General features: G+C 32.7%; 1 protein-coding gene across 5 annotated transcripts in view; it reads left to right on the top strand.

The window, feature by feature from the left end:
• The window catches only part of Nachra7 (nicotinic acetylcholine receptor alpha7 subunit), a 195,488-nt gene that overhangs the window by 131,292 nt on the left and 47,911 nt on the right, over positions 1-16,285 (top strand). The window lies entirely within an intron of this gene.

Here is a 16,285-nt window from a genome sequence, read left to right as displayed (position 1 = left end):
ATTTATTCTTTTATGTTAATCCTTTCATCATTTTTATAATCCATCGTTATTATTCTAATCATTTAATATTTAATTATTATTTACAATCACCGACAAATAACTATCTAATACCCATATATACCGAATTGATACAAATTATTTCCGATCAGCTGTTTATACACCGATTATATAATTATTGTCGATATATTTATACATAAAGTGCATGTCGCTTTCTCTTAAATTAACTGAACATCGAGATGATCGCTAAAATTTATGTAAAAATTGGAGCGGAACTTACTCGCGGAGAAACGCAGCGCGATCCGACGAAACTGACGTAACGATGAGACAAGACGAGACGAGACGGCGCTGCATAAAGTTTCGTTACTTCGGTTCCATCGCCTCTATGCACTGGGACGAAAGAAGGGAATGTATTTACATAATTTTCGCTGATGGAACAGGAAATGCAACTAGCGCGACGATACCGCAAGCCGCCGGCGATAGCACGTGCGAAATATATGAGCGAGCGAGCGTGAAACGTATACCGGGTGTGTCGTAACCTACACTGCTGTCCCTAGATGTGTAGCAATTTCTTCCAATGGATAGACGATGGTTACGCGGAACCGACAAAATGGCTACCCAGGGATCCTATAGACTATCGGATAATGGAGATACCGTGTTCGGATCATTTAGGTATCTTCCTCTGGATGATATAGTATATATATTTTCGAAAGGCGAGCGCCCACCATACCGTTGGATTGCACATGGGATCTTGTCCGGATTTCAGAAATCTTCTCTTTCATTTTTGTGTGATTATCTACGAGTTATTTCAAAATTACTGTAATAATTGTTTATGAACTTGTTGACATTATTAGGAGACGCGGTTCCTCGAAGACGTTTTTTAATACTTGTCGGGCGACTTTTATGGATATCTGAAAAACTCCTCGTACATACTTCTTGTTAGACAAGTTTCGCGAGTTCCATTCCGCAGAAGCGATAAATCTCATGGAGCGAAAATAATATATAGATGCGTGTATGGGGAAGTTTCCGGACGGTGGTGTGCTTTACTACGTGCTAAGGATGGAAACCAGTGCAATTCTTGCGCGACATAAAATATAAAACTCCGCGCCAAGAACGATGTATTACGTACAAGTGCATTAGTATGTGAATTACACCTGAGGCGTGACTAATGCGATTTTTTATAGACGTTACAACGTGTATGAAAAACGATCCACTTTCGAAACAATCTTAAAACTTACAAGTAATTATTATTTTAAGATAAGCAGTCTCTCTCAATATGAATTATATGGCTAGACTTTTTAAATATTTAATATTTTAATTCGTGAACGATAGATTCCTGACCCAGATTCGAAAGGTTTTAAAAGAAAATCATTTTTCTTGAATTTAAAGAATTTTTAAGTCTGATTATGTACATCTATTTCTTAATTATCATCTATTTCAATTTATTCACGTCATAGATGGAACTGAATTGGCAAATCTTCTAACGGTTTTTAAGTTGAACAAACTTTTGCTTCGCGTGAGAAAATCTTCGCAATCGAAGAAATGTTCTATGTTCGATGTAACTTGTTGGTTTTCTTCGATCTTAGAAAAGAGAACATTCGAGGAGGTAGAACATGAGCGAAACTCAGCGAGTTTTAATGGGCTAACTGGTATTATGACCGACAAGCCGTGGAGTTTCGTTCCTTTTCATTCATAGTAGAACCTGTTTCTTTTTCCACTTTCTTCCTCATGTACTGTATCTTTTTATTCTCCACCTTTACTCGCATCTCGACGTTTCTCTATTTGGTACGTGCACTTAGAGGCGAGATCATCCACTCAATATATCTCACAGAGTTCGCGAATATGGAAGAAAATGATTTGCAGATGTAGGATATAATTTGGATTGAAATTTGTATTTAATTTTAGAATTAATCGCAAAGTAAAGCAGTATATATGTATACTCTTTGAACGGCAGGGATTTTATCAAACTAACGTTATATCCAGCTTAGCTAAGTAAGCAAGCTATTTAAAGGATTTTCCTATATATTTACTTTCTATATTAAATATTTACAATTGAAAAATTTGAATCAAATAAAAAAAAATTTGCTTCACCACGCAACAGTATACATTTAATGCAAATTTTTTTAAATATAAAATAAAACAATATTCAAGTGTTCAAGTAAAAAAACTGTACAAAGCAAAAATTTCATCTAAAATATTTTGATGTTAAGATATGTTTCAAGGAAACCGCATCGACACCGATAATTTACATTTCGCGCAGTTTGTGACTAATTTTTTTTTAATCAAAAACTTTTAATGACGAGTTTCAAATAAAGATTAAAAATATCCGGAAAAAGAAACTCAAATAAGTTTTCGATTAAAGTTCGATTTAACTATTAACAGGCACTCCACACTTGAAAAGTCCAAATGGTAAATAATTCAACCAGTGTATTTATCGAATAAAGTTTCCAGTATCTTAATTAAGTGTAATAAATTACAATACTTTCTTGCGCGTTAATTACTCAAATCGAGAACTCTCGATTTCAAGTGCCACTATTTATCCGTTAAATTCAATCCGTTTCGCTCAATTAGCCGTATAGTAAAAAAATAAAACGATCTCACGCGATATTAATTTCATGCCGATTTAATTTTCAATGTTTCTTCGATATCCTACACCTTATCTTTCTTCCTTGCGTGAACAAGGATTCCTTTATGAAGGGGTGTAATGTCATTATTAAAAGATTGTCTGGGAAGAAAGCAGCAATATATTATAAAAGTGCCTACACGCGGGTTGCTTTCAATAGCTTTCCCATACTGATTAGAAATAGATTTCCGTTACCATGTAAATACAGCTGTCAAGCCAACAATCACGGAAAATTACATTATTTCGATTAGGACACGGATCGCTGAGCGTCTTCTGATGTGGAGAAAGTTCCGAGTACGTATCTAAAATAATGCCAATACCATTTAAATCGTTTCAATCGGCATTTCATGAATTGCGAACGGCCGTCACGTATCGACTTACTTTTAATTCCACCACTACCTTAATCAATACCATGCCATATCCCCCACAGAATTAATTGCAGCGCTCACAGCATCAGGGGGCGTCGCTTTAATTGCACTTTTTTCTCCGCGTTCTTTCATATCGGCAGGAAAAAATAGCTTGATATTAAAAGGTACGCGTCTATTATTGAATCACTAATTAGGTCACTGTAAAATTCATCACAAATGAATGAGTACTCTCATTCGCTGTTCAGAGCTTGAAAATTCAAAGAAATAATCATATCTTGATTTGAAATTTTAAGAATTAAGATTAAATTCATGTAATTAAATTTACCAAGATAAATTATAATACATATATAATTTATTTCTTTTAATTGTATATTTTCTTAAAAATAAAATAAAATTTGATGATAATTTTTTTGGAATTTATAACAAGAGTGAAATTAATATCAATGTTTAACTTATGACAAAGTAATTATTTGAATAGCTTATCCACACTTGTATGAAATAAGTAGGTAGTGACCGATGTTTGTTTACTTATATTTTATATTCAATATTTATCTAAAACTTTCCAAATTTTAAACTTTGAGTCGATCTTGTAGACAAATTTCCCGAGAGATATATAAATCTCCGCTAAATATGAAAATCTTAAGCTCGGCTTTATGCATTCCTTTCGCTTTGTACCATGGATAATAACTATAACAGGATTTTCGCCTAAGGGAATTAAGACTGAATAAAAAGATCAAAGATATAAATCCGGAAAGTTTAATGGTTAGACTGTCTATTAAATGAAAGATTAAAGCTACGTTACCAATTTCATATTTCTCGCGGCTCTTCAGAATTCCAACACATTCAATTTTATTTGCTAGAAAACCCATTTTGGAAAATCTAATTTAGGACAGCACTTAGGACACGAAAGTTCTCTTTATAATTTTATATATAACTTTAAAAAAGAGGTACACATTTATATCATAATATGGAAACATAAATAAAATTTTTAAATATGTTGTAATTACACTTAAAATTAAACGCAAGATTGTGTTTATTTTCATTTTAACCAGATATCGCAAAATTTATATGTAAGGCCAATTTATTTATATGTATTTAATGACAAATTGAAAAATTAACATTTGTTGATTAAAAAAGATTATTTATTAATAATTTCATTATTATTTTTCTCTTATTATATTATTCTCTTTTTATATAATATATTATTATCATATATTTAACAATGTTTGTTTGAATTTGATGTATATTTTATTTGATATTGGCTAAAATAATCTAGTAAGATTGCTAAATTATTTAACAATATATCTTTCAGTTATTCATTAATACTTGTATATACAATTGAGCACATTTTTCTCAATTTTCTCCAAAATACGTTCTTTGCATTTTTATCTTCTTCAGGTACAAAAGTATATAAATTGCAGGATAAGCGCCATTTCTCTCTCCTCATTCAACATTCATCATTCAGCAATTAACCATACTTTCGTCGACAAGATCGTGCTCTCTTAAGCGGAGACATTTTCATGTTTGGACAATGGACGTGCATACGTTTCCTCAAATTCCTGTGTAAATCCGCCGTATCTCGAAACGACGCTTCTCCGTCACAAGCTTTGAGCACACTGGAACAAGCGGAATATTTGCTGAAGTCGGCGGGTATACGCCCAACTATAATGTTTCGGCTATCCTGTATCCCACGCGAACAATTTCAATTATCTTTTGTACGGAATTTGCGAGTAACAATCTGAGAAGGTCTCTCGAAAAAACGCTTCAAACAAAACTATGCCCTCTGAAAAAAGCTAGCAATTTTTTAATTGAAACGTTAAGGATAGTTTTCTTTTTTTATAACTGCACAAATATATTGCGTTCGATTAAAATATTTTTCAATACTGCTATTTTGTTACTTTATATTTTTAGATTAAAAAAGATCAAATTATATGCTAGCAATTTGTATAAAAATAAGAGTAAATAGAGAAAAAAAGAGAGAAATCGCGTTTATTTATTAAGGATGTAAGAACCTTTTACCTTTTTTATAAATTACGATTGAATATGCTATTACAGTGATTCAATATCAATTTGCTGTCGATCGCGTTGATTGTCAATTTGTGATTTTAATCTATTCGTTCAGGCAAGACATAAGTATTTGAAGCGAGTATTTTTAACAGCGTTTAACATACAATACATAAAATATGTATATAAAGAAGAGAAAGCAGAAGTTGATATTTTTTATTTCTTTAATAGAAATGTAAAGTTACAATACATACAGTCTTGTTGTATATAAGATATTTTAACTACGGGAAATATTAGAACAGTTTGTGGAGCATAGAAATCGCGAAAATGCGCGATAAATCTTTCCGCTTCATTTCTTGACAGAATGAATCTCGAAAAATATTCTCTCTCGTAAATATTTTTCTGAAAGACGTATTCGCGATTAAGGATAAATTAGCCAACTTTTTCAAGAGTTGCGTTGCTTCTCCGAAAGATTCTTGTTAAAAGCTCGCGATGTAACGGCATACTTTATGCGTGATATGAATTATTTAGATTCCACGTTGAATAAATTAGATCTGCAACGATGTAGTTGCTCGTAAATATTTTCTCAACTTACTTAAAAGTGCCTAAGCACTTAAACATACGCAAAAATTTCTAAATCATTATCTGTCTTATAAATCGAGCATAAACCATACTGCAGAAAATCATATGATAAACAGTGATGTCAATTTGCAAAATATTGATATTTGTGTAAGACAGAATAAAAGGAATCCTATTTGAATTATAAGAATTATTTCAATGAACTTTAACAAAGAAACTTTGTCATTAACAATTTTTCTCCAAGCATTTAGACAATTACAATTATGTTTCCATCAATTATTTACTTCTCATTATTTTCTACTATTACTTTATAACGAGGTCGGTCGATGAAATAAAGAAGTTGCATTTTGCGCAAATATCAAAAGTGGTTCATTAAAAGAAAGGAAAGGATAAGAAATGAAGTTCTTTCTTATCCCTGAAAGCTCTCTTTTATACCACGCGTAACGAACTGAGGAGATTAAAGAAAAAGATACGAGCGATACAAAATACGAATCTGCTAATGAAATATAATCAGTCTTGAAAACATGTTTTCGAGAAAGATCAAGCCCAGCGATGGAAAGCCGCCTTCAGCCAAGTTATATTTTTCTTACTGAAATTACCAACAGCTTTTTCATTTTTGTTAATATAAGTTTATTCATTATCTTGTAGAGTGAATTTTGAAATAAAACATTTCGACTTGCTTGAGATTTCTGAAAAATTCGTGAAATGAAATTTTCAAAATCATTTTCAATATTATTAAAATGTCACAGATACGAATGTAAAGTGCGAAATCAATTTCGTTCACAATTACACGAAGATTATGAAATAATTGTTTAAATTATAATCTTCACACTAACCCGCGCGCGTTGAATATTAACGCGGACACAGTCTAAACTTTACAGACATTAGAACGTATGAATGCGAAATTTACACGTACATGTCATGCAGATCCCGGGACAGAAACGTTGATTATGGCGTTATCACTGTGGTCACAATTACATGCAATCCGGGTTACTATCACGGATTCAACTCGCACGTCCGTTGGGGACAAGAAAGGGCTCCTTACACGAGGGTGTCGTTTTCCGATAAATTCAGGTCGCTTGAGTAATCGAGGGTGCATTAACTGGCTCCCGCCGAAAATTGAGTTACGCCACTAGCTGCTGGTACCTCTCTGATCAAAGCACATCAATGTGTTATAAGCTGTGGGTGTAAAATCTCGCTGGCTTTGACGCAAACTCGACGTTGTCACGCCGTGTGACGAATATCCGAAGTTCATCGGGCATCTTTGATTATCCTCACGTATCGAAATCAACGGGATCTCGTGTATTTGCTCCGAAGCGACGGCAGATAAATAAGGAAGGAGCCTTCATGTGGGCGGAAACATTGGGGAGGACGAGAAAGAATGGTATTAACCGTCGTTTTAGAAATACTAGGAAGAAGGAATTCAGGTGATTCTCAGACTACTTGATTCCCAAGGCCGAGGGCCAAATAGAACAGTCGACCCACTCGATTCCAGCAAATTCCGCAGCCATTCGTCAAGGTCTAGCTCTGACAGGCTGTAAACTCGGGGCGCGAAGCGCTCGATCTTCACGTGCCAAGCTCGATTTCACTTTGGCGTGCTTTATATTGGCCTCGAGTTATTCAGCACTTTTATGAGTCTCCATTTCTTTTCTCTCGTTTGCGTCTTTCGCTTTTTTCCTTCTTTTACTATGCCTCTCGCGAGTATTCGCGCGCGTACAATGTTATAAGTTTCCTCTTCCTCGACGCCTATCTGCAGGGCGAGTCGTTCATCTTGATTGCTCTGAATAACTGCTTCGTTGTTTGCATGCGACCGAAGCTTTTTTGCAGGCATACGCGATGCGAGCCTGAGCGCGTAAAAAAGATCTAATAAAATTTCTTCTTTGCTGGTGCTCCGATGGCATGAGTTGCACGGGATACGCAGGTACTTTGACGAGTTTTACAGCTTTAGTTATATAGAAACGAGTTGTGTAACTTTAAAGGATATTAACTTTAAATTGATGCAATTAAAAATCCGATAATGTAACCATTATAAAAAGTCATTCTAAAAACTCGAGATAAATAAATAATATTTAAATAATAACTTTTTTCCTCATTTATAAAGAAATAAATAAATAATTATACGTATACATTATAAGGAATTAAAATGATACAAAACGATAAAAATACTTTTGTAACATTTGTGAATAATTAATTCATAATTTTTTAAAAATTTATGCAAATGTTCGCAAATACGCATTTATTCTACTTGATATAACAGATTAAAAAAAAGTATGATTATTTATGCACAAAAATATAGAAATCATTAAAATGATATATATATAAATGATATATTTTTTATTATATTAATTATATGATCCAAATTATTAAACCTTTTTTACACCAATCACACTGTTTGATCGAAAAATATGAAAAGATTAGATGAGAATGTCACGAGACACTATTATAAGACTGACAAAAATTCTGCGGGAAACTTCGAGCGACCCAGTTTCGTTCATCCTCTAATCGCGATTAATGGGCATATCCTATGCGCCCCGTGCATCAGTACGCGTTATGCACTAAGGCGTATTTACTATGAAGGTAAATATACGATACGTGCACTGCGAACGTGATTAAGGCGCTGCCGTGATAGCGTAGCCTTCGAGCCCTGCACACGTTATCTTCGTAAATACACTTTTCTGTTTGCTGGCCTAATTTACTGCAGAGAATTGCACGATTCGCAACTGCGAATGCGGCGAGTTCGCTGACGCTGCGAATTTCGGAGAAATGATGAAAAGGATTAACGCTGAAGAGATTCATGGCCCGCATCTAGAGAGAAAAAACTCGCATACGTAAGGGTTAATCCTTGCAATAGGTTGCTTGGAAAACCGTAATTTAAATTACTGTGCCTTTATCTCTTTTTACTTCTTTTGGAGGAGTTTTCTGTGTAGCTTTTATCTCGCCATCACTTTTTTTCGTCGCGCAGCTTCGCTTCCCATTTCTCACCTCGCGTTCTTCATGTTCTTAACAACAATGAAACGACTTTCCCGTACAGGTTTAATTAAGCAGCAATGAAAGGCGGACGCAACGGGCGGCGTTTCGAGTATTAAAATTAAAGTAGAGCCTCGATGCCTCTTAATTACCTGCGACTTTTTAACTCGCCGAATTACAGGAATTGCCACGCTATAATAACGACACCAACAATTAAAAGCGGTCCAGCTTTAAACGGAGATAAACGCGATCGGACGCACGTTCCTTAAACGTAAATAATAGTTGGCTAACAATTTCTTCGCGTAATTAATTAGCGACGTCTAATGAAACTTCGTAACTTCAGTTTCTGTAACGCGAAGCGTTTTATTAACGTTGCATGAGATATTATACTGTTACTATATTATTTATCGAACAAGCTTGATGATCACGTGATAAATGAGTGGCATTAACGTCATTTTGTTCTAAATATCATTGAAAAATGTCTGCGCAAGTTATGAATAAGCGACTCAGAGAGAAGAGTCTTTCTTGCATATTTCTCGTGTGATATGTATATATAGAGATTTTTCCTTGTGTTTCTCGTGTGATCTCATCTCAAAATCAGTATTCTGCTATATTTATTGCTTCCAATGATATTTTATTAAATAAATTTGTTTTTTTTAATTGAATTTATTTATATTTCTTTATTTTTATTTATACATTATTTTATATTATTATATTATTTTATATTATTATATTTTATTTAGTTATTGATTTTTTCGAAATATATTTTTTACTTATAATTATATTTTAATAAAAGAATCTATGTAAAGTTTTGAAGCTTAAAGTGCAATTATTTTAATTACTTGTTTATGAAAAAAATATCAAATACAGAACACAATATATATTTGCATTATTTCTGTGAATAAACTCTACTATCAGTTTTAAGCAAAAATTAGTTTAAGTAAAATGTTAATATTTATGTAAATGTGACTATGTGACTACATTATATATGTATAATAATGTAAAAATAATAAAAGAGAAGAAATAATAAAAATAATAAAAAGAAATAATAAAAATAAGATAGAAAAAATAACGATGATCACAGGCTTATAAATTTTCTAAATTAATATAATAATATTTATAAAAGCCATTTGATTTATTATTATGTAATATTTAATACAATTTGTTAAACTTTTTATTAAATATTAAATTTTATCAATCGTTATAATACATATAGTAACAAACTTGTGTTTTTTCATACACTCTCTACTCTACTTTTGGATGTAATCTAATCTGTGAAGTATATCGATCATTTTTAGATTCCGGAATACGCAATATACTCCACTCTTCCTCTTCCTCTGCGAAGATAGAATTAAGGTAACATTAGAAAGATAATTGAGGTCGAACCGCGATATGGCAAGAGGTTATAAGCTCGAGGGAGGAGTGAACTTGGCGCTTCGTTTGTCAAGCGTGGCTTGAATTTCAGCGTCTCGTTAAATTAAATCCACGTCCAAAGGGGATCTTGATGGGTAGGTAGGGCATAGGATAAAAGAGTCTGCGTCTCCCCGAGGGTGACTCGTGCCGAAATGGTCGTGTTGTGGTAAATTGTCGTTGGCCATGACAGCTATCAACCAGTGGCGAAAATATGATACAAAAACAGCCCTCTTATTTACTTCTCCTGGGCATAACTCTTATTGATCTAACAATTATGATTTCGAGCATCAAGCTACTTATGTATGTGTGTGTTTGATGATGATTAAATATATAATACATATAAATATATCGCGCGTGAAAAAATTGATATGTGTACTTTATTTTATTAGTACTATTATATGTATATTACTTTAATTTATTAGAAGGATACAGCGCAAACAGTATGTTTTCTTATTCTGGTTTATGATGTATATTGTTCTGCCGGATGTATACGGAATGTATGGCTGAGTGCAAGACAAGTAAATTAAAAAAAAATATATAAAAAGAACTGAAATGGAACTTCCGCAAAGAATAAGCCGGCACTGCATTTCTTCAAGGAGCTTCTCTTCTCAAGCTCTTACTACTAATGCATCTTTTCGAGATACGTTGTATTGCCTTTTTCGCTACCGATCTAGAACGCTGTCAGTTACAATGTAACAAGAGCTCGTTGCAGTCTTTTTGATAAAAGTGCCTCGATGCGAACACATAGCATATAGTGCAGTTTACGCATCGCGACAACATCGTATCGTAACGTAACGCTCTCTTCCATCATCCTTTGCTGTTCACCTTTTGTACAAGCTTCAGAAGGTGCTGTAATTGCGTCTTTCATGAGAAGAGAATGAAGACTTGCTATTAGTTCAGAGCCGACAATCCATCTTCCTCTTAAGAACATCACAAAGCGAGAAGGCGATGTCAGTTTAATTTAGTGCAATAAAATGTGCTAAATTGCATTTTATAATTATTTTGTTACTGCAAATAATTGAGATTTAATTTAATTTTAATTTAATTGAATCTCAATTTAATTGAGATTTTGACAATAATATTAGGCACTTTTCAAAATTGTATTAATAATATTCTCAAGTATTTCGAGTCTTAATTTTATTTATTATATCAATAATTTTTTGATAAATTTGTGAAGACAATTATAAAATTCATTTTGCTGTAATTTTTTAATATTAAATATTAACTTTCTCTTTAAATTATTATTTTCTAACATGTGTGATACATGATATATATAAAAAAATAAAGATCATGCGTACACATCCTTTTGGGCATTCATATGTATCTTTTGACAATATTTATTTTATTTATTTACAAATATTTCATATTAAATGCATTTTTTACAGCACAATTTTGTGGTATTTAATGGAAATTTCGCTATCTCTTCGTTTCTACAGTATAAATACGTGTTGGAAACACTAAAATAGATTGTCGTGATTTGGTTTGCAATGCACGTAAACACTTTAAGAGGTTTCTGGTCGGGTAACAATGTAGTCATTAACTCTATTAACATCTCGCGAATTTAAATCGGAATGATTGCGGTTTCAAGCACTAGAGTTATATTTTCCCAATAATTTGCACAGTTTCAATATTTCGTATTAATAAAGGCAATATTGAATAATATTCTCCATTTTAATATCATATAATATTAATAAAATATCTAATTATTTCTCTTTCTTGTGTATTTTATAAGATTTTTTGAAACTGATAAAAAATAAAGTTTGTAATGCTTTATGAATCGGCTTTCGTTGGCAAGAATTCATGTTAATATTTTCAGCAAAAAAGTAAAATGCTGAAAAATCAATATAATAGCTTTTTTATTTTTAGATATTTGTTGTGAAAAGAAAGTGGTGATTGCAAAAAAAGATAATATTCTCAACCGCAACTTTTTCTTTTCTTCCCTCTTAATCTTAATTCACAGGGGATACGTTTGAATAATCCCATCTGACGAAAAAGTTTATTACTTTTTCGGTCGGTCGTCCGTTACTTTAATCGACAACTTTGTAGAGGGGAAAGGAAGCGTAAAAAGGGAGATCGCCGACGATGCGGCGCCATAGATCGGCTTTCTCGTGACAACCACCAAAGTACCCCGTCCCCTTATTCACTTTCCGATTTTATGCGATAAAATGGCGGTCGAGATTCCGCGAATCTGAGCAGCGATGGTAATCGAAATTATTCGAATTCCCGGTTTGCGAGTTTAAAACATGAATGCTTCGTCCCCTTCTTCGTTTCGTTAAAATCGTTCGGCTGAGAAAAAAGCGTGGATTCCTGGAAGAAGGAATTCGTGATTGGCTGGCAATTCGATTAAGCTTCCTGATTTGTCTTCCGGAAATGTTTCGCGCGATAATGTCTCGCTGTGTTTCGTCCTGCGGATGGCAGCATATATCCTCCAGATACGTAATTGTCGTTATAGAAAGAATGACCGTTAGTATTTTATACTTGATTTTTACAGCGTCGTCCGCTGGAACGCTCTTTCCAAGACAGAGTGTAGCTGTCTCGAGCAAATGGACTGGTAATGGATGTGAACTCATAAAAGGAATTTCCTTTAAACTCATAAAACGCATTTATATGTTTGCATTTCCTGAATAAGGACAAAAGTCGCTCCGATATAATATAACCCGTGAAAAAGAAAAAAAATTTTTGTATTAGTGAGAAATATGTTATAATATACATAGCAGCCTGTATATAAACACACAATCCATATTTTAATATTGTTTTCTGATCGTATTGATAAATAAATTATGTACATACAAAAATAACGGCGTATTAAGTTATTGGCAAACATAAATTACACACACACACACATGTTGGATAAGAATTATTTATAATTATGTGGAAAAAGAAAAATATTACGAATTGATTTTAAATTTGTTTATTTTAAATTTGCAAATTTTTTTTTAAATCCGCAATAATAATAGGAACAAAATTAAACGCGTTAAAGTTTTAACGCAATTTAAGTAACAACAAAGAGATAAATAATGAATTCTTCAATCATGACATAAATTTATAATTCCAAAGATAGTATGTTTGACAGATATATATTTCAAGTTTATGAATATCCCACATCATACAGTTGCAGGAATTATGGTGCGCGCAGGGATATATTAGGCTGCGTTTTCTCTCGGAAGTTATGCTAACTAAGACCGGATTAGACATGCAAATCACTGAACTACACGAGAGTTCCCACTTTTCGCTCGATGCATAATTATCGTGCAGAGAAACGCACGCTTGATAGATATATTCTCTCTCTTGACTTTAATGAAACATAAATTGTGTTTCACATAGAACACTTTATATTTTATAGCTCTCTCTCGTTTTAAGTATAAATATTATTTAATTATTTTGTGTGTGTATATATATATATAATATAATAGATACGTATATGGAAACACTTAGATATATATTAGAGAGCATTTTATAATTGTTATTTTTTAAAATATGATGTTATTATTTTTAAACATAAGTCATGTTTTAAATGTGACAAATTAAAATTATTTCATTATTGCATTTAATAAGAAAAGTTTTTTATTCTTCTTCAAAGAGTTTGGAAAAAAAGATTCTTTATGAAAATTAGTAAATATATATTGTATGGATTATTAATTCACTTCAATTTATTTACTATAATTATTTATATAGTCACACGAATAATATCGATAACATTCATACTTCTCTGTTCTTTTGCCTCATTTTTTATCTTATACATATATAACAATTCTATCTGCTTTACTACTTTTTTTCTATACTTGTCGATTGTGAAATAGCATAAACAGTGCTGAAATTGCAAGATGAAAACACGTGCTTGCGATGTCGTTAAATTTTATGATTTTTCGTCGTTACCGTCGTCGCGCCGTTTTACGCTCATCTTTTACTGAGCCATTCCTGTTTTAGAAAGCGCGATTTAACGGGTCGGCCACAAACAATCAATTCTCTTACGAAACAATTAGAGTGACTCGAACATTATTGCGTACAATTGTCCTCCTCTTGTAATTATATCGCAAGAATAAAGATTAAAATATAATACAATACAATTAAAAAAATAATAAAGATATATAAAACAAGCAAATAAATCACGGAATCATGCAATAGTATGAATATTTTTATCTAGAAAAAAATAAATTGGGGAATTTTCTTTTCCCATAAAGATACCGTCTTAGAGAATAGGGGTCGCGTTTCCAAAGTCGCGAGTAGTAAATGGCATTTATCTCGAAAGTCGTCCGGCTCGGAATCCGTATGACTCGCAAAATTGCATAGCACTTCGCAACGGAATTCCATTCCGCTCCCATTCCGTGACTTTTATCCTGTGTATCCGGTTACTTTTGCATCCGGTTCATCGGCTTGTGCATCACCAGAGCGTATTTTTCAAGAGAATTTTTCGTAAAACGAGCGTGCGAAACAAGATTGCCGGTATTTGTCTCCTCTGTGGAAGACGGACGGATCATTGCTCGCGTTCAGGGGATCTCGCTTTTCATAGAACGGGACTATAAGGAGCGATATCGCGTGTAAAAAGACGCAGCCGAGGCAGGGCCGGATCGCTTTTGGCTCTGGGAAAACGCGAACAAGCTTTATCCTACGATCCACAAGATGGCTTTCTGCAAAAGAAAGATTTATCTTCAATAGCTACATCCGATGACTCAATTAGTTTTTCTCCCGCAAAAATAAGAGTATATTGAGACAAGAGAACGATAATGCTTTTCATGGATGTAATGTGAACAGGATTTTCGCTGAACGAAAATTAGAACTCTAAAGAGTTTTCGGACAAACAAATAAACATTTAAAACGCTATATAACTTTTCTCATGGGAAGATCTTTAAAATATATATATTGTATATATTTTGTATATATTTATTTTAAACATCAGTTAAATAAGTGTTATATAAAGCTGATAAATATATAAAAAAATATGATTAATCGAATAATATATTAAAAGACAAAGTTCCTTGTGTATAAAAGGAATCTAAAAAAGACTTTTCTATATCAAGAGTTCAATTATGGCGATAATTAGTAGCGTCAGCTTTCGACCTACGTGCAAGATGATTATACAATAATAATTGCCTACGCACGGCGACTTCACAAACCGACGTGCAGTGTTGAACAACGTGCGCCATTATTAATTATCTCGTAGCGCACTCCATCAGCAGCTAATCAATCAGGGTCAGTGACTAATCGGCGTGAGTACGACAATCGAGGCGAAATTTGAACTTGCTACACATTAGAGTTCAAGCTTGTTATCGAAAATGTCTCAAGAATTGTCATTTTGAAAGAGAGACTTTTTAAAAAGTCTCAAAAAACTTTTTCCTGTATTTTTTTTTAATGTGACTTTATGATGTTTTTCTCATGTTTTTCTTTACATATGTAATAACAAATTGTCAATAAGATGAGAATAATTAAAAGAAATTAATGATGAAATATAGATAAGTATATTATAGCCACTATCATATGGATTGATCTAAGTGAAAAATGAGTTTGATTAAAGAAAATGTATTTAATTTCTGCCAATTTTTTGAATATTCAAATATAAGTAAAGGTAAGAGAAATATAGATGGAATGTTGTTTGAAGTATCAATGATAACGAAACATAAATATTTCATCATTTAATATTTCATATTTATATTATCATGTTTTCTTTATTATATTTTTTTTATTTTGTTCACATGGAATATCTTCTTGATAAAATCCAGTCAAAAATATACGTATAGCAATCTACTACGATTAGCCAGATCGATTCTGTCTATTTCATTTTTGCTCTGCCAAAGAAAGGAAGGACTACAGATCCAAAGTGAAGAGTTCCTGAACCACAAATATCTCCAAGTTTCTAAATCGCTTCGGAAGAGTCATGAAAACTCGCAAGGAAAGTTTGGAAAATGTTCTTGAAAACTACGGGGAAAGTATTAGCGGGCACGTAGTACCGTAATACTCAGTGTCCAACTAAATGTACTATCTCTGCTATGATAGTTTTTTGCATAATTTCAGAAGTATACTTTGACTACATAGACTAACATTGTACGTAGTATTAGACTGCGAAAATTTTAACTAAAATTTATGTCGAATAATTATTGGCAGATATTGAACTTCACTGCCATAAGAGGTAATGATAAAAAATTTTGTTAGAAGCTTTTAACATTAATTTATTCTTTCTCTTTCTACGATGAAAGCCAACATAATTTTATTAAAAATCTACATGCCGAAATTACGGATTCAAGGAAATCAAACAAATAGTGAAAGATACTAGAAGTAATTTATTGAATTTATTTGCACATGAACTACGGGCTCGTAATGTGGCTTCCCAAAGGTGCGC

Source organism: Camponotus vicinus, unplaced genomic scaffold, assembly GCF_025532165.1.
Source record: "Camponotus vicinus isolate PSW18456_S1 unplaced genomic scaffold, iyCamVici1.0 SCAF_7, whole genome shotgun sequence".
Taxonomy (NCBI): Eukaryota; Metazoa; Arthropoda; class Insecta; order Hymenoptera; family Formicidae; genus Camponotus; species Camponotus vicinus.
Note: the sequence above shows the minus strand (reverse complement) of the source record. Positions and strands in the feature narration are given on the sequence as shown.